General features: G+C 44.1%; 1 protein-coding gene across 4 annotated transcripts in view; it reads left to right on the top strand.

The window, feature by feature from the left end:
• Positions 1-1,731: 1,731 nt before the first annotated feature.
• FBLN2 (fibulin 2) overlaps positions 1,732-14,888 on the top strand; it is a 250,793-nt gene continuing 237,636 nt past the window's right edge. For 2 of the 4 annotated variants that reach the window (XM_019505060.1, XM_019505061.1), the window contains exon 1: positions 1,732-1,877. The gene's annotated coding sequence lies outside the window, so the exon portion shown is untranslated. The remainder of the gene's footprint in view (positions 1,878-14,888) is intronic. The other 2 variants (XM_019505062.1, XM_019505063.1) reach the window with 2 other exon arrangements.

Genomic DNA, 14,888 nt, shown 5'->3' with positions numbered 1-14,888 from the left:
GGGGGGCGGGGTTTGAGCTAAGGCTTGCCGAATGAGCTTTAGTCTAAGTGCTGCCACCAGCATTTTTAAGTGCAGTAAGGCTTTCAACCAGAGCAGAGCTGAGCTGAGTGGGACGAGGGCAGTTGTAGGCTGCTAGCTGTGGACTCAGGGCTCTCTGTTCTGCTACCTTTGCCCCAGGAGCCCCGTGTCAGCTGCAAGTCCCCTGGCAGCGGGAGGCACAACTCGCTGCCCCCACTGCTGCTGGGCAGCTGGGGGCTGCACGGCTGAGGTGGAGCCCCTGGGGTAAAGGCAGCAGAGCAGAGCCCTGAGCCCACAGTGGACAGCTTGCATCTGCCCCATCCACAAATCTGGGGGTGTACATACCCAGCCCATGCCTCCTCTCGGGGGTGCACTTAGTACAGGGAACCACCCCCTCTCACCCTCCACACCCTGTGGACAAGCAGCCTGTGGCTCCATCTTGCTCACTGCCCTGCCCCTAGGTCCCATTCATGGCCCTGGCTGGGCAGTGCCTCCAGCCCCTTCCCCTGCCCTACTCCCTCCCTCACTGTGATGGTCTCGATCTACTCCTTCCCTCTTCTACACCCCTTGCTCTCCACAGACTTACCTGCAGGGCACTGATCTCCACACTGCTTGGCTGCATTCCTGGCCATATGCATGTGTATGGCTGCATGCATGCATGTAGGGTCTGGGGGCCCCAGCCAGAAGGCATTTTATATTTATCAGTGACATTATCAGCTACATTGGTCAAAAAAGCTGATGGCCATTAATGTTAATTTTCCTCTTATCAGTGCTGCTCCGATATGTCACCGATCAATGTTCCCTCTAAAGTTTTTAGCAATCTGTGAGCAATCCTGACTGGAAGTGCATGGGTGTCTCAGTGTGCCTAGCCCCCTCTCCTCCTGCAGCAGCCTGTGGCTGGGTTGGGGTGAGTGGCAAGCGGCTGGATCCAAAGCCAGCAGTGGGGGGAGCGCTGGTGCCCCACTGTGTGCGTGGCATTAAAAAGTTATTGCGCAGCATGATTTTTTTTATTGTGCATGGCTGCACACATGTGCAGCTTAGAGGGAACACTGGCACCGATAGATCAGTGCACCTCTACCTACTTGTAGTTCAGGAGTTCCCAAGTCCAAGCTGTGGTATTGGCCACAACTTCCAAGTTCCCAAGAGAAATTTCTTATGGTAAAAACAGACATTGGGTTTATCCTGAGTCTGATTGTCCTGGGTTTTGACTCTCATTGGACATCTGTTTACACATGCATCTAGAATGGCACTTAACTCAGATTAGTCTGGGTTGTTATCTCAGATACTCTGCAGGGACAATGGACTTGTAGGACTGTAGGATCTCAGAATAAAAGGCTTTGTCCTGGGAGAAAAACCCACATCTGTTTTTGGCCTTTGCTATTAAATTGCTCTGTTTCCATGTCTGCCTTCTGCCAGCCTGATCCTGCATACCCGTTTGTGTGAAACTCCTGCTGAAGCCAGTGGGAGTTTTGCATATTGCAAATGTGAAGAATCAGGCCCAGGAAGTATGAATGACTGTAGCTTCTGACTTGAAGATGCCAAACGAAATTCCAAACTGCCAGATACAAAAGTACGGCCTCTAATTTATACCTGGATTCTATTGGACAGAGAACAATCCTTTGAAACTCTAAGCTCTTTCCTCAGACATCACAGGGGGTAAAAAGTGAATTAACCATATCATAGGCACATGGTACTTCCCTGCTCAGATTACACCACAAAATCTGGGCAGTTCCTAAAACAGAGCTGGGAAAGGAACTTGTGAGTTTAAGCAACACTAGGAAACAGAGCACTAGTAACATAACAGAAGACAAAAGGGTAAAGGAAAATTTTACTGCTTCTACAGTTCTGCACATCTGCAGGTTAGCAGAATTCATTGTTAACTGGTTGTTTGTTGCACATTTATTGTGAATAGTGTGAAATAACTGCTTTAGCTTTAGTTTTGCTCTATAAAATGTGTTCTGTTTGTTTCAGAGAGATCTTGCTTGTGTTTATCCTTTGACTTTTTTACTGACTTAGTTCTCTAAAGTCTAAATGCTTTCTAACTGTTAATCAGAGTTTAATATATTCTTAAATATCTTGCATTTGATACAATTTAAAGACTTAGGTATCTGTGGAATGATTTGTTGTATAGTCTGTTACAGTTAATACACTGCTTAAAGCTATGGCTACTCTGCACATGGACAAAACTCTAACAACATAACTTTCTGTAAAATATTCCATAAGCAAAACGTGTTTGTATTATTAGACAGATCTCGGTGAACTATTTTATTCTCTCTTCAAAAGTGAGCTTGTTAGAAAAACAATTATTTCTAACTCTGCTTCTGGCCTTTTGACTGTGATTTCAGAGCGGTTTTTACCTCACATACTGAAATGAAAGTTAAGTTTGTTTTTGTTAATGTAAGTCAAGAAGTAGCAATGATTCAGTGTGACAGGCTGAATGTGAGCCATATGAGTTGAGCTAGACAAGCATAAAGGATGATTGTATTGCAAAATATCTCCAAGTAATTTGGATTTTGACACATTTATCACTTCTCCAGTTGCATTTTTTTCAGTTTCTTTTCTTCCCAAAGGAAAAAGTATTTGATGTGATGGAAAAATGTGTGCATTGTGTACGGGAATAGTGTGTTCTTGGTGAAAGCTTCCCTGCTGCAGTAAATTTCTCACTGGAACAGAAAGTCTTCTCTATGAAGACATTACTTGTCATGCCTTACTTAAAAATGACTTGCTAGAAATTTTGAAGTGAATCAACTTCAGATACTAATTTTATCACTGTAGCAGGCTGTTAGCTAGTGATTTCTCAGTTTGCTAGATAGTCTTTTCTATATGCAGTGATATATGGTATTCCACAAGCAGCTTTCAGTTAATAAAGATTACATCTTCATTGTGGCATGTAGAGTGCAACTCATACAACTCTCATTAATGCCACTGACTGGAGTTGCATGTTCCCCAAGATGAATGCCTATCCCTATGAATTCCATAATGTCTGGCAGGGTTCCAACACTCATCTAACCCTTTAGTGGGGTTTTTTAAAGCACCATTTTTACATACTTTTTAATTTTTGTCTTCTGCATTTGGACCTTATGTATCAATGTTATATAGCTCACAAAGGCTGCAAATGGATGTCCTATTTATTCCGGGATAAACCCTTGTATCTGGCGTAAAGGACAAGCATACAGATGTCCATTATCCGAGAATTGATTCTAAAACAAGTTTCCCAGGCAAGAGGTAGTAACAGTTTATTCTCAGGATATTGCAAACTACATTTGTAAAGTTATCCTAGGATTGCATCATTGAATCAATAGCAGAAAATCAGCACTGCATTCAACTACTCACTAAACCCTGATTAGAAGGGCAGCGTGTGTCCACACCCTAATCCCAGGATATTTTTGTTCCGGGACAGCACAGGTACAATTTATCCTGGGACAAATGTAACATCTGTTCCTAGCCTAAAGGAAAGCTGTCTAATTTTGTCTCAAAACATTTGGATTAGGTTAGGATTATATATCTCGTTCTATTATTGGTAAATCTATGAATTACTCCACTGGCACAGTCCATATCTCACTGAAATTATTAGGAAGACTAATCTAAAACTGAATTACATAGGAATAGGATTAAGTCCATTATGAAAGAAGGTCTAGCTCATTATATATTCCTTACTGCTTAATACCATGTGTGAAATTTTAAGGAAATAAACCAGAAAAAAATGTTTTCTTCTCTCTTTAAGAAAAATCCCAGTAAAAAAAGTCTATCACCAGATTCCAAATTATTCCTTACTTCACGTTTGCAAGAAACTATCCAATGTATGCTTTTACTTTATGGAATGTTAAATAGTTTCTGGCATTACTGTGCCCTTGCGGGAAGAACAGATGGTACTTTGAATATATTTTGCTATGGGATAAAATGTTCCAGGTCTTTGACAGATTATATCCATCTGTAAGGAAGAAATAGGATTTGTGTAAAGTAAACATGATAGAATGAAACAATTTCAAGTGAGTTTTGAAAGGAAAAGCAAGTTATGTGGAAGCATGTTCCTGTGATTGTTCAGGTGATAAGCAAATTTATGGTACTTTTATTTTCTCCTACAGTGGGATACTTTTATTTTAAATGTAAATATATTGTGTTAAATAGATACTAGTGAGAAATTTTAAAGAAATTAAATACTAGCATTTGGAAGGCCATGATCAACGTATAACACAGTGGTTCCGAGGAAACTTCACTATCTAGTGGTATATCGAAGACTGGATAGGTGTTTAAGGCCTATTTAAGGTCTTTATTTAAGGCCTAAGGCATTATGATCATAAAGCCATGTGAAAGGGAAACACCAGCATTCACAGTTGCTCAGCCATTCATGGCCAGAAGGCAGGACTAGCAACAACAGGGTGGACAGCAGTAGATGTAAATGGGGGCCAATCCCTGAAGGTCCATATCTCTTACCATTCTACTGTTGGTATAGTGCATCATGGTTCCTGTGGTCGCACAGCTTTGTATAACTCTTCCCCCCGCCCCGCGTTTTTAATTTGGTTCCATCAACAAGCTGCAATATCCCTGTATAGTTTGAAGGAGACTGCCATGAAGTGGCATGTTAAATGTTTATCTCCTGCAAGTCTTTTCAGTTCTCTAACCTAAACTCTTTCCAGACAGTCATATACTACTAAGAACAGCCATTCCCAGGCTCTAATTACTCAATTTCTGGCGCTCTGGTTGACCAGAACCAAGAGGCAGTTTTGGAGTTCCAGAAGGGCTAATGAGGTTAGAGTGATGGATCGTCTCTGAGTCATCTTTTCCTTTCCTTCTATTAGTCTCTCATTTGATGGCCAAGGGTTAACAAATTTTTGCCAAAAGGAACTAAAGGTTTCTGACCTGGTCAGATGGGGCCTTTATTTAAGTATGCTAGGGCCATCAATCACTAGGCATCAATTGAGTAGACTGTGTGACTTGCCTAAGGACACGCTGGGTATCTGGCAACGCAGTGAATTGAATCTGAGACTTTGGTGGCACAAGCAAGTCTCTAACTACTGGGCTCTCCACTTACCCATTCTTAAACAGCCCCCCATGCCCTCTGCGTGCATATACCAAGTCAGGACTCCTCCGTACAATTGCAATTTTTTAGAAGAGTGTAGGGCACTTAGATGCCTAATCCCATTAAAATTTGAATACTGAACAACCTCAGGGTCTTCGAAGGCGTAGCTGAAGAAAAGCTGTAACAACAACTGTTTTGGAAGAAGCAACAGCAGGGTTCAGTGAACCTAGACCTAGTAGATACAAAGTACTCTGTAGATGGCTAAAATATCTTGAGTTGGAGTGCATGCTTGAAATGACAGGTGTACACAATGACACAAGAGTGTGATAATACCGGTACCATGTTTCACTTTGATTTGTAGTATGCAGAGAATTGAAGTTTGCAGTCCCCTATACACAAACGGTTGTTCAGTGTTGTCTATTGCAGCATTTTCTCTATACTGGATAATTTAAGATGACAATGACAAACTAAGTTTTGGAAGCAATTATGGAAAGAATGTGTAGTTTTCTGTGAAGCCTGTTCTTTTCTTAAACCCACCCCAGCTGGATTTGAACCTGTGACTATGCTGTATAATAGTTTTGAAATAATCGGGATAGGGAGGGACCAGGGGATGTGGCACAGGCAGCAAAAATGTCTCTGTACAGGCCTCCCTTGCTGACAGCAGATTTTTAGCTGGTCCTGTAAGTGAAGAGGCTAAAACAACAGGAAGACAGACATTGACACCTTAATGGGAGAATTCTAGGGAAACTACGAACTGAAGTAGCAGGGAACACTCAGAATTTTACTCTGACTTGAATTGGTATTTCTCTGATATAGTGGAAGCTGCATTGTAGTTGCCGTCACTGAGGTTTAGTTATATTGCAATCCCACTCTGTTTTCTGTCCGACTGTATTTTTCTTTTCAGATAGATGGAGGCCCAATTTGAATACCATTTATTTCTGTCTTATTTATTTTATTTTCTCTGTACTCTTTTAATGCTGGACCATAGCTAGCATATGTGGGACAGTGTATATTTGTTCATTCTTTCTTCCTTGTATTAATGATTTTTTTCCTCTTGCTTAATTCACCTTATGTTTGTAATTTTCCTCTTCTGGAAAATAAAAGAAGAAAAAATTGGCACAAAGTGAAACACTTTATATGGATACTATCAAATTCAAACAAGTTATGTCACTAGCCCATATGAGGCTCTGGGACAATTATTAATGAAAATCAGTCTTAAATTAATACTTTGTTTTGTGTGTTCAACAAAAACAAGATGTTGCCAGAAATAAGTTTTCTTGCTTAACCTAAATGTTCCTTTGTAACACCAATGCTTATTGAAAAGGGGTGTATGGGTATGTGTGAGATCAGGGGAGTAGCTGCATTAAGTATATTTACAGTAAGGAGTGAAATTGGGAAACACGTATACTGAAGGTTCCATCTCTGGGCCCCACATAGCACTGTTGTCTGGATTTGGGCCTTTATGAAAATAGAAGCTGTTCTTAAATGTTGTTTTGCAAAAATTCTATTTCCAAAACTGTATTTTATTTTTAAGAGTGTGATAGGATTGATTGGCTGTTTCTGGAAGCTTCCTTTGTTTTCAAAGCACCATACATTCCCCCCAAAATGAAAGTTTAATGTTACTTAATTTTCCAGAAAATTTTGAAAAACTTATTACATCATACATTAGAATTAAAGCCAACTTTGCAGCTTCATCCTTCTCTATGGACTCCTTTTCTGCATTTTGACCAGTTCTACTTTTAGCTGTCAGTTAATGTAGTTCTTTTGTGCAGTAGAACCTGGATTCTTCCTGGGGTTAGTTTCTTCACAAACTAGCCAAGGGCATACACAACCACAGGAAACAGTTGTGGGGAATTGTTGAGGTGCTCCAGCTGTTTACAGCAGCTTTTATTTCAAAGGATGCCCCTTTTCAGATCAGTTGTGCTGGACTGCAGCTATACTTCAGCTGATTAGAGAAGTGGTATCTTTTGAAATAAAAACCACTGCGAATAGCTGAGTGGCTTTTTATTAAATTGTGAACACATTGTGAACTAAGCAAGTTATATACCATTCTGATACAACCCCCCCCAATTCTGCTGTACTTGTTAATAAATAATGAATGAATGAATAGTTTAAAAACAAAATTCGATGGAGGATTGTAAATCACATCTTATTTATAAAACAGACCACAACAGTATTATGTATAATGAGAAAATATGATGTATAACTTGCAAAATAAACCAGACTAAGTCTTCTAACATCATTCTGGTTTATAGGATAAATCTGGGACCAAACCACAAATCATTATAAATGTAAAGAGCTGCATGCATGCATAGGAGGGCAGAGTTTGACCAGAAATATTCAAACCTAGAACTAATCCTATATTTGTAATTGCTAATCAGTGGGTGGCATCTATATTTGCCCCTGACTGCGCAGTTGGTACTGTACAGCCATTTAGTACTTGCTACTAAGGTGGTGTGAAGCTTCAGTTGCTGATTTGATTCGGTGGAGATTTGGCTTGATTCAGCCGAATCGCTGAATCTGAATTGAATCAGGAGACCCTTTAATCTCTCTGAATCGAATGAGAATTCTCCAAATTGATTCAGAAAGATTTGATGAATCGGACATAAACACAGCTTTAAATATTTTTCCTCCATACCTCAAGGTACCAGGTGGCTTATGTATGCTGAGATGGTGGGGTGGATGGAGCATTCCACAGGAGCATGGGGTGGGGTCCCCAGCGTTCTCGGCACCAGACCTGGAAGTGGACGAGAAGCATCTCCAGTGTACTTCTGGGTCTGTCGGGGAGCACGCTAGGGCCACGCTCCCCGCACTCCCCCAGCTTTGTGACTGGTGCCTCCTGCATCTGGGGGGGTACCTGGGGTCCCCCATGGCTGATTGCCGAGCTGGGGAGGTGTGGGCAGGGGGCAGCGTGCTTGGCAGTGGGTTCAGAAGTGGACCAGAAATACTTCCGGTTCACTTTCAGGTTTGCCATTGAGCACATGGGGGAGGGGGGTGGCCCGCACTCCTGTGGGCCGCTCCATCTGCCCCACCATTGCAGCATTCACAAGCTGCGCCTGTTACCTCAAGGTATGTAGAAAAAACATTTAAACCTGTGTCTATGGCCGAATGTCTGATTCTTCGACTCATGATCGAATCTTCAGATTTGGGTTCAGCCGAATCGAATCGGGACAGTGATCCGAATCAATGAATCTAGTCACTGTCCCTGATTCGGGCCGAATCCAAATTGAATACAACCCATTTTGCACACCCCTGCTTACTATTGTGCAGTCCCAGTGGCACACGGATTGTTTTTCGACCCTACTGCTCAGTAGCAATAACCCTACTATGCAGTAGCTCATTACTCCTGTGCAGTTGTGGTGGTGTTATGGTTAGTGCCTGCTTACACTGTGTTGCTGTAGCAGTGAGCTACGTTGCTGTACAGCTATGGCGATGTAGCGTCTGGTGTAGACACACCCAGTGTATCTGATTCTGCATAGCACACAGGACAAGACACTGTCCTTGTCCCTAGAAAATTAGCATCTAAGTTGATGATCTTTCTCAGATACTTTGGGTCAGGTTCAAAGCCTGTTTAAATTAATGGAAGGAGTCCAGAAGCTAGATTTCCATAAGCACAAGCAGATAATTGATTGACAGGGGCTTACTATTTGGAAAATAACATTCCAGAGAGAATAGAAGAGGGAGAGGGTATGGATGCTAAGTTAGCAGACTCAGTGGGGGAAAAAATGGTGACAAGCAAAACTCTGGGAGTTTAGAAAGAGTAGGTAAAGAAATAACTGGGATTGCGGTAGCTGCCACATGGAGCAGGGAATGTATGTGGATTGTTTGTTTGTGGATGTGAACACACGTTTTAGATGAGGATGATTCCAGGAAACGTGAGATTCTGCAACAGGATGAAGAACTAGACTATGATGGGGAGAAGTTAGGTGGAGAGAGCTATGGGTGCTTAATGTCTTTCTGTGGTTAGTAAAAGGGACCTCGAGTTGGACAGTGATGTAGGATTGTCTGAGATGAATAGGAATAGAATAAGCAGGTGTAATGGTAGTGTTAATGATCAGTAACAAAAATCTAAGTTAGTGCATAGGCTAACTTAGATCCAAAAGCAACAGCAGGCTGACTTGTGAAGAAGGAAAAAAAAATCTCATTTCATACTAAGATTATAATTTGAAGTAAAAATTAGTAAATTAGGATTAGAATAATAATTTGAAAGCTATTCATTAAGCAGATACTTTGGTCTTTGTATAGCAGGGCTGTCAAACTGGCAGCCCATGGCATATGGTCCATTAGCGGTTATAACATGTGGGCCCCTGTAGCCACCTCTCCCACTGCCTCCACAGCTGCCCAGGAATTGGCAAGCAATATGGAGGGAGCCACCCCCACAGCGTGTGGCCTGCCCTGTGCTACACTGAAGTTGGGCAGTACTGCTTCATAACATAGTTACATATGGAGATGTCAAAGCAGTTCACAAAGTTAAGAGGCCATATTCACTTGCCATATTAAAGGAGCCTGGCTCTTAAATGGTAGGTGCTCAGCACAGCACCTATGCAAATACTGATGTTTTAGTTTGGCTGCTTGAACCAAAACATCGAAAAAATGGTTTGGAGAAAGTCAAACTGAATTTGTGTGCATGTGTATTTTGACCAAAATGTTTCATTTGGTCAAAATGCCTATTCTTAGACAATTGTATTAGAAAAACAAAAAGTAAGGGGCTGGATCCAATGTAGAAGTAACAGGCACATGCCCGACCCACCTCTGCACCAAGGCATGGGTGGCTGGGCCACTCATCAAACCACCCAGTACTGCACTGACTGGAAAAGTCACACTAACTAGGAGCAATGGGCTAAAAATGGGCCAGAAGACAGAGGCTGGGCCATCGGAAATGGGTCCAGACACTCTCCCCATGGCTGGAGTCAACCCAGTAATTTCCCTGGTTGTGGGGACACCTGAAAAAAAGCCACCCACTTTTTCTGTGGCTGGAGCACCCAGGGAAGAGCCAGATGCCCTCCTCTCCACCAGAGGAGAGCTGGCCACTTCCCCCTCCCCCCACTCACATCCCCCATGGCCAGAATGCCCACGGAAGTGCCGGATGCTATCCCCACTGCTGGACCACTGGGGACACAGCTGGACACCCTCCTCCCAGCCTTGTCCCAATCTTACTCTTGCTGAGCCCTCTAGCTTGGGGCCCACTGTTCAGGGCCACAAGCTCCTGGCTCAGTTTTGGTCACAGTCTGTGACCCACAGGTTCCAGGCCCAACAATAACTAGTACATAGGGAGCTAGGGGCTTTTAGACCTGATTCCCCCTGCCGTCCTCCTGCCTTTTAGTCTGGACAACCCTGGTGTCATTCAGTCACAGAACCTACTGCATTCCTCACCCTGTATCCACTCAGCTTAATTTCAAGTTTGGGGTGTCCCCAGGCACCTCCTTTCAGTGGTCTCCACCTCCCCTACAGGTGCAATCCAGTCTTCTGGGGAAAAATGAAAACCACAAAATGAAAGTACTGGTCTTGGCTCAAAGAAATGTGCCACATGGGGTATGCCACACCCCTTTGTGTTGGGCTTCAAGTAGAAAAAAAACAAAACAGAAAATATCAAAGGTACTCAAATTGCTTCCCACGCAGGTTCTCAGCTTCTCTTTACTCAGGGGTCCCTGCTGAATCCTCTCATTGCAGTCTGGTTTGAGGCTCCTCTTGCCACAGTCTGGGCTCTGGTTTTCACACCTCTCTGAGAAGGTTCTGTCCTTGGCGGCTTTCGCAGCCAGGCTGTCCCTTCCTGGCCTGGGGCTCAGGCTTATGCAGGGTGCTCTGGACCCCTCTGCTTCTGCCCCTTGGGTCATTAAGCTCTGCCTGTCCCTGGACCAGGTGTTCATTTTGCTTCAGGCTCTTCTACCTGTGAGTTTGCCTCTGGCATCACCATAGGGGCACAGGTAGAAGGCACACAGAGATGAAGTAGAAGGAAGAGGAGGTGGGGGTGATCAGAACCACAGAACAAAGGAACCCGGGTGTGACAGGGGTGCAACCACTGTCCAGACTGTTTTCTGTAAGGGAGTCCTGCTTCTTGCCAAGCCTCTTGCTCTTCATGACTTTGATGGGAAAGTAAAAGGAGAACTGAGTTCTGCAAGAGGCAACAGGATGGGTTTCAGCACTGACAAGTGCAAGGTACTGCACCTGGGGAGGAAGAACCAGCAGCATACCTACAGGCTGGAGAACACCCTTCTTGTCAGTGCAGAGGCAGAAAAGGATCTTGGAGTCATCGTTGATGCCAAAATGAACATGGGCTGGGAGTGTGGGGATGCGGTCAGGAAGGCCATCTGCACCTTGTCGTGCATCCACAGATGCATCTCAAGCAGGTCAAAGGAGGTGATCCTCCCCCTCTATGCGGCACTGGCCAGGCTGCAACTGGAGTACTGCGTCCAGTTCTGGGCGCCGCACTTCAGGAAGGATGTGGACAACATGGAGAGGGTGCAGAGGAGGGCCACTTGCATGATCAGGGGGCAGCAGGGCAGGCCCTACAAGGAGAGGCTAAGGGACCTGAAGCTGTTCAGCTTCCACAAGAGAAGGCTGAGGGGGGATCTAGTGGCCTGTTACAAACTAGTCATGGGGGACCAGCAGGCAATGGGAGAGTCCCTGTTTCCCTGAGCACTGCCAGGAGTGACTAGAAATAATGGTCACAAGCTGGCAGAGGGTAGATTCAGGCTAGATATCAGGAGGCGCTACTTCACGGTCAGAGCAGCTACGATCTGGAACCAACTTCCAAGAGAAGTGGTGTTGGCTCCTACCCTGGGGGTCTTTAAGATGAGGATAGACGAACACCTTGCTGGGGTCGTTTGACCCCAGTACTCTTTCCTGCCATGGCAGGGGGTCAGACGTGATGATCTGCTCGGGTCCCTTCTGACCCTACCAACTATGAAACTATGAAAGAAATGTGGGCAGCTTAGCTGACTCTCACCTGCTTCCAGTGTGGGTCCCATGGTCTGTCGTCTGGGACCACTTCTCTTCACTTCTGGTGTCATCTTATTTCTGTTCTCCGAGGGTTCCCTGCAGTTAGGGAATGGCGCTGTAACCACCTGCTGCTCATCATCCCACTGAAGAACCTGAGCAACGGAACTGAACCAGTGTCTCAGCTCTTATCTTTCAAATAGGCTTGGGACCACCAAAAAGTACACCTTTTGACATATTCACTGTTTTATTTGTGGGAAAAAGGTAAAGTACACAGTTCTAGTTAGCACTTTGAGTCAGGACATCTTTAAGATAGAACCTAAAATCATCAGTCACTTATGAAAATATTTGCCTCTAGGCGTATTATCTCCTCCAATTCTATAATGGGTGGATACATCCAGAGAAAGATTAGATGACCCTACCCTTATGTAGTGTTCTTCATATTATGGCAATGAGCATGGTATCTGAGAGTGTTGCAGGACATCGTTAACTGAGATGATATGTTGCTTGTTGTCTGCATCCTTGCCCTTGGTACAGAAGTATGAAGTGGAGTGCTTTTGTTCTGGTGTTTTAAATGGGTATATAAGAGAAAGCAAGGTTGCAGAAACAAGCCTTGCACTTAGAGTAGAAGGAGATGGTACTTACTTGTCAGGGGTGTTCATTCTGCATGGTTGAACCTTCCCTTGACAGAGCCTCATCTTCCACACAAAAGTATGTTACCTATGTTGTAAAGAAATCCAGTGTGCCAGGAGAGTAAAGTTTTTGATCTTGACCTTCATCTCAGAGCTTTAGTTAGACTTTCTTCAGTCTTGAGCCCAGGCCATAAAGTATTTGGACAAAGATGTTTAAGGCCTTGAACTTGTTTTGAAATTCTGTGGGAAGCCAATGTGGCAACTAAGCTTGTGTTTCTGGTAGGCTGCACTGCTTCAGAGACATGCTGTAGAGTCCTGCACTGGTTGATATTTTCTAGGTGCTGAAGGCTTTGTGCCCATGCATTGCTGTAGTCAAGCTGGGAGGTAACAAAAGCGCGAAAAACTGAAGCAAAGTAATTGTCTGCCAGGTTGAGAGAGATTCTGAGCAAACTGGAGATGACAAAAAGTGGTGTTTGTAGAAGCTGCCTTCTGAGAACTTAGCAATAGCAAGAAATAGGAACAGTTACAGGTTGAATTTCTCCAGCTGACCTAGCATGTCAGTGGCTGCAGACTCTTCAAATACATTTTCATCTTCCCTACCAGCATCACTTCTGTCTTGCTTGTGTTTTAGTATCATCCAGGTGTTGTTCATCTATGAACTGATCTTATTTAAGCCCTGAGCCATCATGGCAGTAGTGGTGTAGCCATGTGGTGAGAATAGGTAAGCTATGTATCCTTAATATATTGCTGGCTTTTAAGCCCATGCAGTAGCTGTAGGTGGATATTAAACAGAATAGCCAGATGTTCTTTGAGGAATACTACAAGTAAGGGCTAGTGGTGGTTCCATAGCTATCTTCCAATAACTGTTGATAGCATCTCACTAGCAAGGATCCAAACTGTTCATGTTCTTGAATGAACCCCTACCACCTCTGTCAGGTGAGATGGCAGTATCCCAGGGCCAACAGGAGAATGGTTATCTGTTCTCTGTCCATTGATGGAAGGAAATTGTTCATCAGCCCTACCAGAGCTGTTTCAGTCATATGTATTTGGCTTTTCCCTACCTCCTCTCTGAGCTTGCCCAGGAATAGAAAGTTTGACACTGGGTAGTAAGCTAGAATAGATGTTATCGAGGGTGGATAGTTAGGCTATTATAGTATTTGTTTGGAGGAAAACAGAGTTTTCTTCTCTGGGTATCACTGACTGTTTTGTTCAGGGGTGGCACCAGTGCCTTATGATTCTCTTCCAGGCCAGGAAAGTTCTGGGTCAGTTTCACAAGCCTTGGATTGTGACTTTTGGGTGTCCTAAGAAGTAAATGCACTGGACTGGGGGAATCCAAATTGGTAACGTTGATCAGCATAGGAAGAGTGCACCCATGATAACTGACAAGGTTTCTTCTGAATGTGCAGAATCAGTGAATAAGGATGATAACTCTGCCTGGTGCTTGGTGATTTGTGCTCAGTTCAGATGTAGGTTGTAAGCTGGGAACTGATGTTTTCTGATTTAGAGACCTCCTGGGGCAGGATATAGCAGTTGATGGAAGGCTCTTTTGGCCTGTAATTCAGCCTCAGCTTAGGCTTTTGGCTGTTTTACTACTTGTATCAGGTTTTATTTTCCACCACTGGTGCTTGGGTTTCTATCTTACACTTTTTCTTGTGATGTAGGGCAATAGGAGGGAAGAAGGCCCAGAGACACATCAATGTATAGGCCCACGGGCCCCCTGGGTTTCATAGATTTCGTAGACATTAGGGTTGGAAGGGACCTCGGAAGATCATCAAGTCCAGCCCCCAGCCCAAAGGGCAGGAAGTCAGCTGGGGTCATAGGATCCCAGCAAGATAAGCATCCAGTTTGCTCTTGAAGGTGTTCAGTGTAGGTGCTTGAACCACCTCCAATGGCAGGCTGTTCCAGACCTTGGGGGCTCGGACAGTAAAGAAATTCTTTATGTCCAGCCTGAAACAGTCTTGTAGCAGTTTATGACCATTCAACCTCATCATCCTTTGGGGCGCTCTGGTGAACAAACGATCCCCCAGATCCTGGTGGTCACCCCTGATAAACTTGTAGGTGGCCATCAGATCACGCCTGAGCCTGTGCTTTTCCAGGCTAAAGAGCCCCATAGCTTTCAGCCTGTTGTCGTAAGGTCTGTTTTCCGGACCTCTGATCATGCGCGTGGCTCTTTACTGGACTCTCTCAAGCTTCTCCACATCCTTTTTGAATTGTGGAGCCCAAAACTGGACGCAGTACTCCAGCTGTGGCCTCACCAAGGCCGAGTACAAGGGGAGAATGAC

This window comes from Gavialis gangeticus, unplaced genomic scaffold (assembly GCF_001723915.1).
Source record: "Gavialis gangeticus isolate Ggan-Ray unplaced genomic scaffold, GavGan_comp1, whole genome shotgun sequence".
Lineage (NCBI taxonomy): Eukaryota > Metazoa > Chordata > Crocodylia > Gavialidae > Gavialis > Gavialis gangeticus.
This window is presented reverse-complemented; position numbering and strand designations above follow the sequence as displayed.